This window comes from Pseudochaenichthys georgianus, chromosome 7 (genome assembly GCF_902827115.2).
Source record: "Pseudochaenichthys georgianus chromosome 7, fPseGeo1.2, whole genome shotgun sequence".
Taxonomy (NCBI): Eukaryota; Metazoa; Chordata; class Actinopteri; order Perciformes; family Channichthyidae; genus Pseudochaenichthys; species Pseudochaenichthys georgianus.
The window spans coordinates 7,306,672-7,321,971 of record NC_047509.1 but is presented as its reverse complement, the minus strand read 5'-3'; the positions used below and the strand labels follow the sequence as shown (position 1 = coordinate 7,321,971).

Sequence of the window (15,300 nt, the reverse complement as noted above, 5' to 3'; positions counted from 1 at the left end):
TCAAAACTGAACATTACAGCCGTTGATACTGTCTCACGTGGGTCTGCTCCCCCCACCGAGCCATGAACTAAAAGCTTGACATCTGCTTTGAACACCTGGAAGCCTCCCCGCCACACCAGCACCAACCCTTGGGTCAGTCAGATGGGACTAACGGCTTCACTTGGGGCATTTGGGTCAGACACATGACTCTCGTTACCGCAGAGTGGGTTGTTTTATTTAAGGCTATTCATACTGCTATGCAGAGGATGCCTGTCGGTTGGCAAGCTGTTAAAAGCCCCTACTATATTTTTAAAATAGGCCTAATGTCAGGGGCCTCTTAGTTCTACATGGATTCACATTATATGGACCATGTTTGCACCTGGTAAAACTAAAGGCTGCACGGTACTCAGGCTACAATACGACCATTCTGTTCTGCTCTAACGATTCAATTGATAGATTCTACATCAAAACAATTAGCTTTTATTGTTTCCAATGATAACGTCATTTTAAGTGGAGGAATGCAAACGTAATTTGGATGTAATGCATACAAACGCCTGTCCATAGCCCGTCATGCCCGTATTGTGGACATTGTGTCTGATGCGGTACGAAACATCTTACCATCTAGCGCAGCAATGTACAAGCACGCTAGAGTGCTACCAGAATGGTTTGGTTTTACCAATGATGTCTTTGCTAACATCCCAAATACACCTGATGTTGTTTTTGTTGACACCAACCACAGGGAGGTGCTAATATTAGAAGTCGGCTGTGCCTTTGACCTGTACATGGACCAGGCTTCCCAGCACAAGTATATGAAATATCAACCACTGCTCGATGTGATAACCAGCTTTGGGTACAAGTGTAGATACAGCATACTTATATTCGGAAGTCTTGGCCATGTATATAAATGCACCATGATTGGTCTGAGAATTGCTGGAATGTCAAAGAGAAAAGCCAAACAAATGGCCAAATATTGCTCTGTTTCAGCTATTATTGGCAGCTTAGCCGTGTGGAGAAGGAGGTGCTATGTGTTCCCCTAAGTGTTCTGTGCTGCTTAGCCCTGATATATTTGATTCCCTGTCTTATGTAATATAATTTGTGGAACCAAATAAAGTATTCAAGTGTGTGTGTGTGTGTGTGTGTGTGTGTGTGTGTGTGTGTGTGTGTGTGTGTGTGTGTGTGTGTGTGTGTGTGTGTGTGTGTGTGTGTGTGTGTGTGTGTGTGTGTGTGTGTGTGTGTGTGTGTGTGTGTGTGTGTGTGTGTGTGTGTGTGTGTGTGTGTGTGTGTGTGTGTGTGTGTGTGTGTGTGTGTGTGTGTGTGTGTGTGTGTGTGTGTGTGTGTGTGTGTGTGTGTGTGTGTTATTGTGGTCTTCTTCACTTTCCCAGAAGTTGTTGCTTTCACTTTTAGTTTACTGTAACTGGAAAATGTTCTCTAAAGCTGTTTTTTTTTCTCTTTTGCTTTCTGTTGCACAGGGAGTAGATAATCATTTAGAATAAAAGGCATAAAACAACAGCAGGTAATACATAGGATAAAACATACGATAAAACCAACCTGGTATCACGGCAAGACGTGAACATGTGACGATTTACCATGCTGGGAGACGTGAAGATGTCACGATTTCGTCCCTTTAAACGTGACAGTTACACGGTATTATTAACCCATGTTAACCAGTGGAGAAATACCTGGAAATGCCAAGCAAATGCTACCCCGACGGTCGGTTGTTATTGTCAATATTAATATAAAATGATTTATTTTTTAATAGTCACACTCGATTTCGCCGATGTTCTTGTTTCCCCAGCTGGTCGACACCTCTTTAAGCAGAAACAAAGGCTACATCAATGTATTAAATCGATGTTAATCCGTGCGTGTGGATGTGGAATTAACGGACGTGACGTTGTGCGATTGCGTTGCCAGGCAACAGCTTCGGTTCATGTTAATTTACAAACTCTTCAACTACAACCGCAGTTATATTTAAAAACATGTTAGAAGGCCTCACGAAATACTTTAATGTAAATAAAAATTGAATGGGGACCTATCATGCAAAATGCACATTTGTACATCTTTTAATACATGAATATGTGTCAGAAAACACAACTCTCTCTCTTTTCCTCCATACCCAAAATCTCTAAAAACGGGGCTGCAACGGATTTGATACAGACTGATCCAGATTTGAAATTTCTCTGCTCTGCCTATATGGCCAACTCTCCACCTATCAGGGGAATGAAAGGTTGCTGTGGCAATGGTAACAGCATGGCAACATGACGCTCGTGCCTCGCCCCCCTCCTTTCCAGGGGGGCGTGGTCAGCTGCAGCTCATGCAAAGGCAGGGCTGGAGGAGAGCAAAATAGAGCAAAATGAGGCATGGCTAAAATGCATGATCCGTTTGGTATTTTGAAAAGAAAACTTCATAGACATGTTTTATATAGGTATGGCCCTACAATATATTATTCAAATATAGCATGATAGGTCCACTGTAAATGGGAAGGAATGTGTATATAACAAAATACATCTGTCATAAACAATACCGGAAACAGACATAGGCAAGATCCTCAGCTCGATGATTGGATGGTTTAGCCGCAATGCACGCTGGGATATGGTGTTTATGCGATGTGAAATCCGAAAACATTTTAAAAAATAATAAAAATACTTTATTCCGAGTGTGCTTGCTTTTCTCTTTGAAAGTCATCACATAACGGCATTGTAATACACGGTTCGGCTGCATTAAATATTACACATCTGCTGTAGTTCTCTATTTATAGAGCCCTGATGAGAAGACTTCAGACAAACAGGAAGAACTGCCGCCAAAACTGAAAACGTGACGTGGATCATAAATATATCGGCAATTACATTTCTTTTCACACAATACGTCTCCTTGCAGTATCAACACTAATTCGGCTAACTTTTATATTTGATCCAATTGGTAGATAGGCTGTATTTACACCATAACGGTGCACAGCTGATAGAAAGGGACACCTGGTGGTTAAAGCACGTTATTGAATTTTATTATTATAGCAGAGGTTTTTATTTTCTGGGGGAGTTTGTTCCAAAGCCTTGGGGCCACTGCCTCAAAGGTACGGTCACCCTTGGTCTTTAGCCTGGTTCGGGGCACCCTAGGAGGCCTTGGGGTGGATCAGGTCATTAATGTAGGCTGGGGCTTGGCCATGGAGAGCTCTATATGTAAAAACTAGGACCTTAAATTGGGTTCTGAGATGGACAGGGAGCCAGTGCAGGGCAGAAAGAATCGGAGTGATGTGGCATGTTTTTTTGGAACGAATGAGCAATCTGGCTGCAGCGTTTTGGACCTGTTGTAACCGGTTTATTGATGTTTTGTTGAGGCAGGAGAACAGAGCATTACAGTAATCAAGCCGGGATGAAATGAAGGCATGGATAGCCATCTCCATTTCTGCGTTGGATAGAACCCCCCTGAGCTTGGCAATGTTTCTGAGATGGAAAAAACAGGTACGGGTCAGGAGTTTGATGTGTTTGTCTACAGCAGGGGTCGGCAACAGGCGGACCGCGGTCCGGATCCGGACCCAGACGCCGACCTATACGGACCCGGAGCTATAATCAATACATTAATAGGGGATTTTTCGGCGCCTCCCGCTTTTTTAACGCTGATTTGGGTGACTTGTGTAATTTGTGGAGAACCGAAGAGTCAGTCCGACTGACGGACAACTTCTCACTTCAAAAAAGAAGAAGAAATCTAGACCGCAAAAATAATTAAACAAGCTTCTTGAACACAACACGAGCGTAACGTGTCTTCACGTGGTATATGTCTCGTCGGAAAGGAGTGCTGACAGAGAGCACCGGAACGCCGCTCCAGCCCTTAAAATATTGCAATACCCATAAGGAGCCGTACACATGCCGCATTGTTTGCGTGGCTGTGTCTTTAGTTGTAAGAACAGTGGCGATCTGTTGTTATTAGCATCTGGCTAGCTAGCTATGCTAACGAATTTAAAGAGCTTTTCTACAACCAGGTGGAAGAGAGCTCTCTCCTGAGAGGCTCAAATAACCTCAGCTCAGTGAGGTTAAGGCACACCTTGATATGATCAATATAGTTATTAATGAGACTAAATGAAAAACAGGTATAAAATACTATATGACAGTAACAACAAAGTTGTTAAAAATAACAAGAATAGAGTTTAAAAGGGGAGCGATTTGTAAAATATCCAAAAAGAAAAATATGCTTACAGTTCTGTTTCATATGGGTGTTGAGAGATGTATCCATAGATCTCTTAATGTTGCTCTCAAAGTGTACCAGATTGATGCTTTTAACTTCAATATTTAAAAACAAATCTTCCCGGATCCCCCTAGAGGAGGTTAGTTCCCCCCCCCCACACTTAAATCATGTTCACATGGATAGGATACTAAATACATTTGCACACATCTTGTGTCCATATCTTTCTGTGTTGGTGGTCATGCCACACCGTGCATGCATACGATACGTGAGTCATGGTGAGATATCTGGATTAAGAGGTTGCTTTTTCTTTGAACAGCATGAAAGAAAGGCCAAATGAATGGGCTGTGATTTTAGTTTTTTTAAGCAGAGGTTAAGTTCAATAATGTGTACGGCCCTCGGAGGATGTTGTAAAAATTGAAAGGAAAAAAGGTTCCCCACCCCTGCTGTAAATAATAATAAAAACCCTTGATTTATAACATCTCTGTCTCCTATTGATCTGAGTATATTATAAAGAATAGCAGTTAATTGAAGCATTATAGCGCAGGCCTTTGTCAGATGGTATATTACGCTGTTTTTTTCTGCTTCGAATAGTTCTCTCTTTTTTCACCATACCTGTGTTTGCATCACTGTAACCAATCAGCACCTGCATGTGTGTGAGAATGGCCCTGACACCATGTCAGCCCAGATTTACAAACTCCTGGCAGGACAAGCTCCAGCTCAATTCTTACACTGAATTTAAAAAAAGTGAGTGATGGACTGCAATATAAGAGGGAAAGAAAGAGAAACTTTAAAACTGTTCAATTGTTATGATGTGTAAAGACTGATATTGTTCTATAATCGTCTGAAACTGTTAAGTCATGATGTGAAATGGTTAACAAAGAAAAAGGGAAACTCAAGCTGCTGCTACACTTTATTTGATTTATCTCAAATTAAGCACTTTTAAGATGCACATATTTTCAAAAGCTATTTTATTTATTTTCTCTATTTTATTTGTAAATGCAGTATTTAAGTAATGTTAATTTACAATAAATATTGTTGTTTTTGTATTTTCTTTATTTGATTGGCAGTCAGTTGTTGATTACATGCAGACGTTGATAAAGCTGCTGTCACTTCAATATATATCACACTAATTCATGAAGCAAGTTAGACATTTTGATGTTCCGGACCTTTGCATGGGGAGATTTTCTCTAACTGGACCTCGTTGAATTTTAGTTGAAGACCCCTGGTCTACAGCATAGACTGATTGAAAGTTACACCAAGGTTTTTTTATGTTTGCCCTTATGTTACCACTGAATGAACCCAGGTGGCTTGCTACCTTAGAGGCGATGCTATCAGCCGCTAAGATCAAGACTTCCGTTTTCGATGCAATGAGCTGTAGGAAGTTGCTTGACATCCACCCCTCAATTGCAGACTGACATGTGATCAGGGTGTTTACATTTTCCATTTTGACGGGTTTGAAAGAGAAACATATCTGGATATCATCTGCATAACAATGATACGGGACACCCTCAAATTGGCTAATTAAGCGGCCCAATGGGAGCATGTACAGGGCAAAAAGAAGGGGGGCTAAAACAGAACCCTGGGGCAGGCCGCAGGATAGGTGATGAGAACGGGCCCACCGCCACGGAGAAAATAGGAAGGTCGGTTGGGATATATTGCTTTAAAAAAAAGAACCTACATTGTGTTTTCAGGAATCATACTATAACTGTTTGCTATCTGTTTTTATGCACTTATCTTTTTCAATATGTTTTATATCTGTGTTTCGGATGGTGGACGGTTAATTATGACCCCACCCACTAAATGTCAACTCACTTTCATTTTGAGCTCTTTATAAAGACATTGGTTTCATGCTCTCAGTTCTCTTCTTGCTCACTCGTTGACACAGAGCTCCTTCACATCGAGCAGACTCCTTCGGGTAAGTTATCTATTTAGTAAAGTTTATTATGCAAACAAAATGTATACATGCTTTTTGTTAGGCAAGGCAAGGCAAGTTTATTTATATAGCACTTTCAAGGCAATTCAAAGTGCTTTACAAAAAATGAAAGACATTAAGCATTAAAAAAGAAAAGCTAATAAAATAAACATTAAAAGAAAAAATACATGGATAAAAGTTACAGTGCAGTCTAAAATATGAATAGTTCAATTAAAAGTTAAGATGTATAGCTCATGATATAAACCAATCTGTGATTTATACGTTTTGCATCTAATTCAGAACTGAATACTACATTTGTTCACCTAATATAATATTTTAATTTCCATTGCTACCATTATGTTTCCAGTTGAGGTGGTTCCCACAGAGAAACACGATCTCTAATCTGCTGCCAACGAGAGAATAATAAACCGTGAGGATGGCAGGTACGCAACATCGTCTTTAAGTGCATTCTTCACTCGAAGAAATATACTATATTTAGGATTAACAGTTAGTTGATTTCTGACTTTAGTCAAACAAAGAACATTGAGACATAAGATTAATAAATCTATCAATCTGGAGATTTTTAAATTAAAGAACTTGTTTTCCTGTGACTTTGTGGAGTTTAAAAGATTAACTTGCCTTCATACGTAAATAACGAATCATTGTGTCATTGAAATAGTTGTCAGTCAAATGTCGTTTTTACTCCAAAAAGCTGTTGGTTATAATGACATTTCAGGAGTAACGTGTTCATATTTGTAAAAATGTTGTAACACTAAGAGCATAAAGAGCATCTGAAATTATTTGAATATGTGTTTCATGTATAATAAACAAAATATTAAATGCATGTCTCTTTTTGCATGCAGTTGTGACCCAGGACCATTTTGCAAGAGGTGCCTATGTAGTAGAAGATGAGGATGAATCTGGTGTGACACTATCTGCAGGATTGGGTCATGTACGAGCTGAACGTGGCAATATTGAAACTGAGATCAAAGGGCCAAATTACGGAGCCGGAGTGGTGTCCTCTGCAGAGAGAGATGAATTCTTCTCCAAAGTAGAACTGGCCAGTGCTTCATTTACTGCCGGCAAAGTTAAAACTGAGGCCAAACTGCCCAGTGCCAGCGCCGCAGCGATGTACTCTGCAAAGGGAGCTGAAATCTTTGCCAAAGCAGAACTGATCAGTGTTTCAGCCTCTGCCGGTCCTATGAAAGCTAAACTCGGTCTGTCACTAGACACCGGTATTGGTGTTGGTGTTGATGGTGTACAGGCACAGTTTCTGGGAACAGGCTTCTCCTTCGGCCGAAAAATGGGCTTTTCTGTGGGCGGCAGTGGGTTTGAATTGAACTTATGGTAGAATGCGTTGACAAATGCTTTAATATAACAAAGAGTGAAATAATAGTGAGATTATAGATAATGAAATGAAAATTCAGTGCAAAATGATTGTTCCTTTTCCTGCCTTCAACATCATGTCACTGCCTTCCAATCCACTTCATCTTGGTTTGTTGAAAATAAACTCATGACACTCAAGCCATGTTTTTTGCACCTTATTTCCTGATGTGTTTTACAAAACATCCTGCAGCTTGCGGATACAATCTAATGTTGATCCTCGACACAAACATGTTAATAATACAATTGCATTTTTGCACAATAGTCACTATATAGTTGTATAAATCAATAAAGCTATAATGTTATTTTAAAACAATACTTATATTTAAGGGAATATTTTGTTCAATGAGACAAAAAGTAAGTCAGGGAAATGTTATGTATTTTTTAACATATTTCAGCCATCACTTTGTTTCTATAAAAACAAGTTGTAACTTTGTCATATGTCATCATCTGGAAATAGTACAGATAATTAGCAGAAATATGTAAATGCAGTATATGCTGCAGACTGCTTACATTAATACAAAGCTGTGCACTGTTTTTTTGTATTTAAAGTTTTCTATGATTTATTTTACTACTTGAAGCTTAATGGTTTTATGTTTTGAATAATTGTACTTTTAAGAAGTCTGACACTACAGTTAAGGAACACATTTCTGTAAAACTGATGACATTTCCATCAGCTCACCTTTGTGTTTAGAGCAAATAATGAAATGCTGCAAGTTAAAGCAACAGGGTGAACATTTTCAGCATAAAACTATACAGAGTTTCACTTTTACGTTTATACTTTAGGGAGATTATTGATTTGTGTTATTTAAAGCAATAACAAGATACAGAATGGTCAATCGTGCAATAAAATATTTAAAACAGAACTGGCCGAAATGTATTTTTAGTTTTTGAAAAAGGATTGCCATGAATTTGAAATCACATTCATGTCGTCCTCAGGATGATTTGGACATTTAAAACTGTTGCCATCAATTATACCATTTTCCAAAGTGATTTGGTTCATGACTAACATGTTGTCTGCAGCAGACTGCAGCTGTCCAACTGACCGTCTTTGGTTTCACTGGAAAGATTTTAAACAGGTCCCTATAATGATCATTCTGAAAATTCCTAAATTGGGATCAATATAGTAAATCTTATGTTATCTAAATGTGCTCCACAGGTGTGAACACCAGAGGGCAGTCAGAAAACGATTGACCCTCAGGGTCTTAAGAAGGTACTGACCAAATGTAAAATTTATCAGATAAGCAGGCGCTTTTTAAAGTAAGGCAAGGCAAGTTTATTTATATAAGGAGCCTTAAAATGTCTAAAATACACTTCAAAAATTACACTTTTCCATATGCTTAACATTATAAAGATTATTATGAAGAAATATTCATTTAAAAACACATTCAATACATTAAAATCAATGCTTTTTATTCATACTTCACTTTCTGAAAGTCATGACCATCTTGGGTGGCTTTCTTTTTAAATATATCAAAAGTTGAATTTGATTTACATGACATGTTTTGTCCATCTGTGTGTCTCTGTGGAGGAAAGTTTACCATCCAACACGTAAATTCACCTTTTTAGAAGATGAGAAAACCTATAATGTAAGTTTTATTTTAAAGGCATGGTCTACTGTCCCAATGTAATCACTTGCTACTTTACAGTTGGAAAAAGCATTAATAAAAGTTGTTTTTAACAGCATCTGTCTTTGTTTAACATTACTAGGATATTGGTGGAAATCCCACAAAGTAGGGACCCCACCCACTTTCAGTTTCATTCTGAGAGTGGGTGGGTTCATCCTTTCACTTCACTTCTCACTTACACTCATTTATACTTTTGCTGTTTATTGTGTGCAGAATAATAATAATGTTTACATAATATAACATGTATTTTTATTATCATTGCTAACATTATGTTTCCAATTGAGATGGTTCCCACAAAGAAACACTATCTCTAATCTGCTGCCAACATTTTCTCTTTGTTTTTTTCAGAGAGAATAATAAACCGTGAGGATGGCAGGTACGCAACATCGTCTTTAAGTGCATTCTTCACTCGAACAAATATACTATATTTAGGATTAACAGTTAGTTGATTTCTAACTGTAGTCAAACGAAGAACATTGCATTTCATTGGACACATAACATTAATAAGTCTATTAATCTGGAGATTTTTAAATAAAATAACTTTGTGGAGTTTGAAACATTAACTTGCCTTAATACGTAAATAACAAATCACTTTGTCTTTTTCAATAGTTCTCAGTCAAATGTAGTTTTTACTCCAAAAAGCTATGACTTACAGTTAAAGCTTACAGTTAGTCCAATTTTAAAAGTGTTATGCTCTCGAAATAAAATAAATTCTTATGAAGGAAAACATCTTCTTGCTTTACTAAAATAGATTATTTTCTTCTTTTGCAAAACTTGTAATATACTAACCTATGTCCATGTGTTTCTGTTTGGTGATAGATTGGTCTATTACAGAGAGTTTTAATTAATGATAATACATTTCATAGTGTGTCTTTGGGGCACACATAATATATATATATATATGACACTACAGAAAGTACTACAGAAATAAACTGGAATTAATTGACATTTTAAATCAACATTGCTTTGCACACTTGCTAAAGATCATTTGTGTGGAATTCTCAGTTCATTTGTAGGGCTGCGCGAGTATGGCCAAAGTGTGTGAGTAAATCTCACTGTAAACTATCACCAAATGCTGTGTTATTATGACCACACACACACACAATTACCATCAGTGTCGAAGAGGTCAGAAAAACATTTCAGTGCACTAACACCAAGAAAGCGGCTGGGCCAGATGGGTGCAGCGGTTTTCTGCTGAAAAACGTTGCTACTGAGCTGGCTCCTGTGTGGCAACCCATCTTTCAGGCTTCCATTGACACGCACACCATCCCTCTGTCATGGAAAACTTCCCACATCAAATCGCTGCCCAAAATTCCATGCCCAAAAGAACATAAGGACTACAGACCAATAGCCCTCACATCAGTGATTATGAAATCACTAGAAAGAATTCTGCTTCGATTCCTTATCAGTACAACACAAGACAAACTGGATCCATACCAATTTGCCTATAAACAAGGGTGCGGTACGGAAGATGCTGTGGCCACTCTGGTTCACATCATCACTAAACATTTAGACAAACGTAACACTTATGCAAGAGCCCTCTTCCTAGACTTCTCATCAGCATTCAACACAATACAAGCAGACATATTGGTGTCAAAAATGGCCAAAATGGAAGTAAATCCATACCTGATTTACTGGTATGCTGCTTTCCTCACCAGTAGAGAGCAACTTGTGAAGGTTAACAAAACCCTGTCATCTGCCATCACAACCAATGTAGGGCCCCGCCCCCAGGGCTGCGTGAGTTCAGCTGTGCTCTTTACTCTCTACACTGATGATTGTCGTACCAACACACCAAATCAATTCATCATTAAGTACTCTGATGATACTGCAATAATATCTCTGCTCAGTAACACAGACGACCCTGAGCTGCACCAACAGGCTGTAAATCAGGTGGTCGAGTGGACTGATAGCAATGCTCTTGAGATCAACACCAAGATAACTGAGGAAATCATTTTTGGCTCGGCATCTGACTCCCATAAAGTCCCCATGGTCATCCATACAGATGAGATCAAGCAGGGAGTTTCATACAAATACCTGGGTGTAATTATTGACCATCTGCTGTCATGGAAGGACCACATTGATTATCTGAGCAAAAGGACAAAACAAAGAATTTATTTTCTCCGCCGTCTTAGGTCTTTTGGCGCGAGCAGAGAAATTCTTCTGTTGTTCTTTACATCTGTGATCATGTCCATTCTACAGTACTGCAATACTACCTGGTACAAATGTCTGTCGGCAGCGTTAAAATCAAAACTGCTCCACCTGTTAAAGATCTGCTCAAAGATCGTTGGTCAACCCGGTCAGAGACTCTATGACTCAGCCTATCATAACAACCTAGTGAGGCTGTCCAACAACATCATCTCCGACCCAAACCATGTTCTGAACAGTGAATATGAACTGCTACCATCTAATCGGAGATACAGGGTCCCACGATTCAACAAAGTCAGACTGAAGCATCCTTTGTGCATCAGTCAGTCCTCACAGTGAACACAGAGCTGACCCCAGATCAGATGCACGCTGAAGGCTCTTTGAGCATGTTTTCTCTCACTGATTGTGCCGTTATGTTAAATGTTTGTGTTTCATGTATTTGGGTATGCATATTTGTCTGTTGATGTTGGACATGGAGCTGCTGTGACGCAAGTCAAATTTCAGACTTGATCTGACAATAAAGTAATATCGTATCGTATCGTACACACACACACGTGCACACACACACACACGCACACAGGGGAAAACCAGACCCATCCTGTTACACGGATGATTTGGCAGGACCGGGTATAGTTGGTTGTTGAACGTGTCTCTGCCTTCAAGCTGCAGCACCGCCCGGGCTCCAGGGAATCTACAAGTGCACGGAGGAGAAATGTTTGCTTTCACTTTTAGTTTACTGTAACTGTCGGTGCTGTAAAAAAGTACCTTTGAAAAAAAGGTTTCACTTCAACAGTTTATTTTAACAATCATATCACACTCTTATTTCTTGGTTTTTCAGCTTCTGTTCAGTGGAAAGATTTTAAACAGGTCCCTATAATGATCATTTTAAGGTTCATATTAATATTCAGTGTCTCTACTGGGACATGTATCCATGCTTTAATGTTCAAAAAGCTCTATTTTTCTCATACTGCCTGTGCTGCAGCACCTCTTTTCACCCTCTGTCTGAAACCAGAGCCCAGTCTGCTCTGATTGGTTAGCTGGCCGGCTCTGTTGAGATTGGTCAAGCGCTTAGAGATGTTCCGCCCTATAAGCCTATCACATACAATGTGTATAAAAGTATAAAAGCACCCGTGTTACATAATTAGGTCACTGTAGAAGTAAACCAAGAAGTCCAGTGGAGCTGTTTCAGGCAGGCAGGGGGGGAACTTTAGAATGTTAGCCTTGGCAGAACATTGACATGCTCAAAAACCTATATAACACACTACAGGAAAGGGAAAGCCCAAACATCATAACAGGTTCCCTTGAATGTATTTACTTTAGAGTACTGTCCAACATTAGGAAGCAAATGTGTTCGAATGTAGTGTTAGGGATAGTATCAAAGGTTAAAGGTCATGTGTTATAGACAACATCATGCAACGTTAACATTCAACTTTCCCGATACATGTCTTGAATTTAAAAGATAATTACGAATAATTAATAAAATAAAAGTGAATATATGAAAGTCAATGTTCTCTATAATGCACGAGTTCAGCTTTTCCTTCAGGAGAAAATGATGACCATCATGGGTGGTAAATATAAATATATTAACTATATAAATAGCTTGATTTGTTTTACAATACATTTTGTGTGTCTTTGTGAAGCAAATAATTGACCGTTGAACACATAAATCCACCCGTTTAGAAGATCATACAAATGTTCCCTAAAGCTGTTTTTTTCTCTTTTGCTTTCTGTTACACAGGGAGGAGATAATTCACACATTGTATTATAGGCAAAAAATAAATATAGGAAGGTCAGTTGGGCTACATTGCTTTAAAAAAAGACCCTACATTTTCAGGAATCATACTATGGCTGTTTGCTATCTGTTTTTATGCACTTATCTTTTTCAATATGTTTGATATCTGTGTTTCGGATGGTGGACGGTTAATTATGACCCCACACACCTAATGTCCACTCACTTTCATTTTCAGCTCTTTATAAAGACATTAGTTTCATGCTCTCAGTTCACTTCTTGCTCACTCGTTGACACAGAGCTCCTTCACATCGAGCAGACTCCTTCGGGTAAGTTATCTATTTAGTAAAGTTTATTATGCAAACAACATGTATACATGCTTTATAGGATGTATAGCTCATGATATAAACCAATTTGTGATTTATACGTTTGCTGTTCAATCTAATTCAGAACTGAATACTACATTTGTTCACCGAATATAATATTTTAATTTCCATTACTAACATTATGTTTCCAGTTGAGGTGGTTCCCACAGAGAAACACGATCTCTAATCTGTTGCCAACATTTCCTCTTTCTTTTTCAGAGAGAATAATAAACCGTGAGGATGCCAGGTACGCAACATCGTCTTTAAGTGCATTCTTCACTCGAAGAAATATACTTTATTTAGGATTAACAGTTAGTTGATTTCTGACTTTAGTCAAACAAAGAACATTGCATTTCATTGGAGACATAAGATTAATAAGTCTATCTGGAGATCTTGTTTTCCTGTGACTTTATGGAGTTTGAAAGATTAACTTGCTTTAATACGTAAATAACGAATCACTCTGTCTTTTTCAATAGTTCTCAGTCAAATGTAGTTTTTACTCCAAAAAGCTATGACGTGTTAATATTGTAAATGTTGTAATGCTAAGAGCATAAAGAGTATCTGAACTTATATTTGAATATGTGTTTAGTCTATATAACATAACGATTAAATGCATGTCTCTTTGTCCATGCAGTTACCTATGATCCATCAGGAATAGTGCAGATGATCGACACCTTTGACCGGCCTGGTGAAGCTTTTGCTGAAGGTCCCTACAGATGCCGACACGTATGCAGTTGGACTTGAGGATAAACCTGGTAAACGTATCCCCAAGGCCGGAGCGACAGCATCTGCAGGAGTGGGTCGTGCACGAGCTGAATGGAGCATTTTTGAAGCTGAGGCCAAAGGGCCCAATGCCGGAGCGGTGGCCTCTGCAGGGACCCTCAGTGCCGAAGCCTTCGCCAGAGCAGGACTGGGCAGTGCTTCAGCCTCTGCTGGTCCGTTGACAGCTAAAGTCGGTCTGTCAGTAGACACCGGTATTGGTGTTGGTGCTGGTAGTGTAGAGGTAAAGGTGCTGGGCTGTGGCTTCTCTGTTGGCCGTAAAATGGGCTTTTCTCTGTTCGGCAGTGGGATTGAATTGGAATTATGGTAGAATTCATTGACAAGTTTATGACAAATGCATCTCTTTGTGAGTTTGCTCTCTGTTCCAATTATTTGACACAATTATAATTAAGACCTGCTTGTGGAAATGTATGACTTCACTGCAGATGAAGCATTGTTTAATAATAGATGTGCACTGCTTTAATATAACACAAGCTAAATGTAATGTAATGAAAAACACTGATATAATAATGACATTAGGAAACTTTATGAAACTACAGTGCAAATATGATTGTTCCTTTTCCTGCCAACAACATCCTGTCACTGCCTTCCAATCAACTTCATCTTGGCTTGTTGACAATAAACTTCTCTGACACTCAAGCAATGTTTTTTTACTCCTTATAAATACTATACTGTTGCATAAACAATACAACTATAATGGTATTGTTAAACAATACATATTTTAAAATAATATTGTAAATGTAATATGTAATCATCTTCAACTAGTATGGATAATTAGCAGGAGGATGTCAGTATAATATAAGCAGACTTTGTTCACAAACTGTTGTGCTAGCTGTTAACTAAATCCATACACAGCTTTGTGTTAATGTAAGCATTTACTTTAGTATTGTTTTATTTGTTTACTTATCATATAGTAGTCATTTATTTATAAAAGGTAAAATGCCAATTTAGGAACCTGACTTATTTCAAAGGTGTGATCAAATAATTCACCTGAAATCCAGACATGCCAACTTCACATAATGCAGTCATAGCTTTATGTTTTTATTGGTTGAAAAGGCATGGGGGACAATTGGCTTCAGAAAGGGTCTTCGGGGTACCTGCACTATCAAAGAAGAAATGTAATGACTTTTAGAACTTTTGAATACCTCTTAAAATTAAAATAAACTATAACCGTGTCAAATCAAAATCAATATATTAGTCTGC

General features: G+C 38.5%; 1 protein-coding gene across 2 annotated transcripts in view; it reads right to left on the bottom strand.

Annotated features, from left to right (window-relative positions):
* The window catches only part of LOC117449570 (3-hydroxyacyl-CoA dehydrogenase type-2-like), a 99,833-nt gene extending 88,711 nt beyond the window's left edge, over positions 1-11,122 (bottom strand). For both annotated transcript variants that reach the window (XM_071203724.1, XM_071203723.1), the window contains exon 1: positions 10,705-11,122. The gene's annotated coding sequence lies outside the window, so the exon portion shown is untranslated. The remainder of the gene's footprint in view (positions 1-10,704) is intronic.
* Between the last annotated feature and the right edge of the window lie 4,178 nt (positions 11,123-15,300).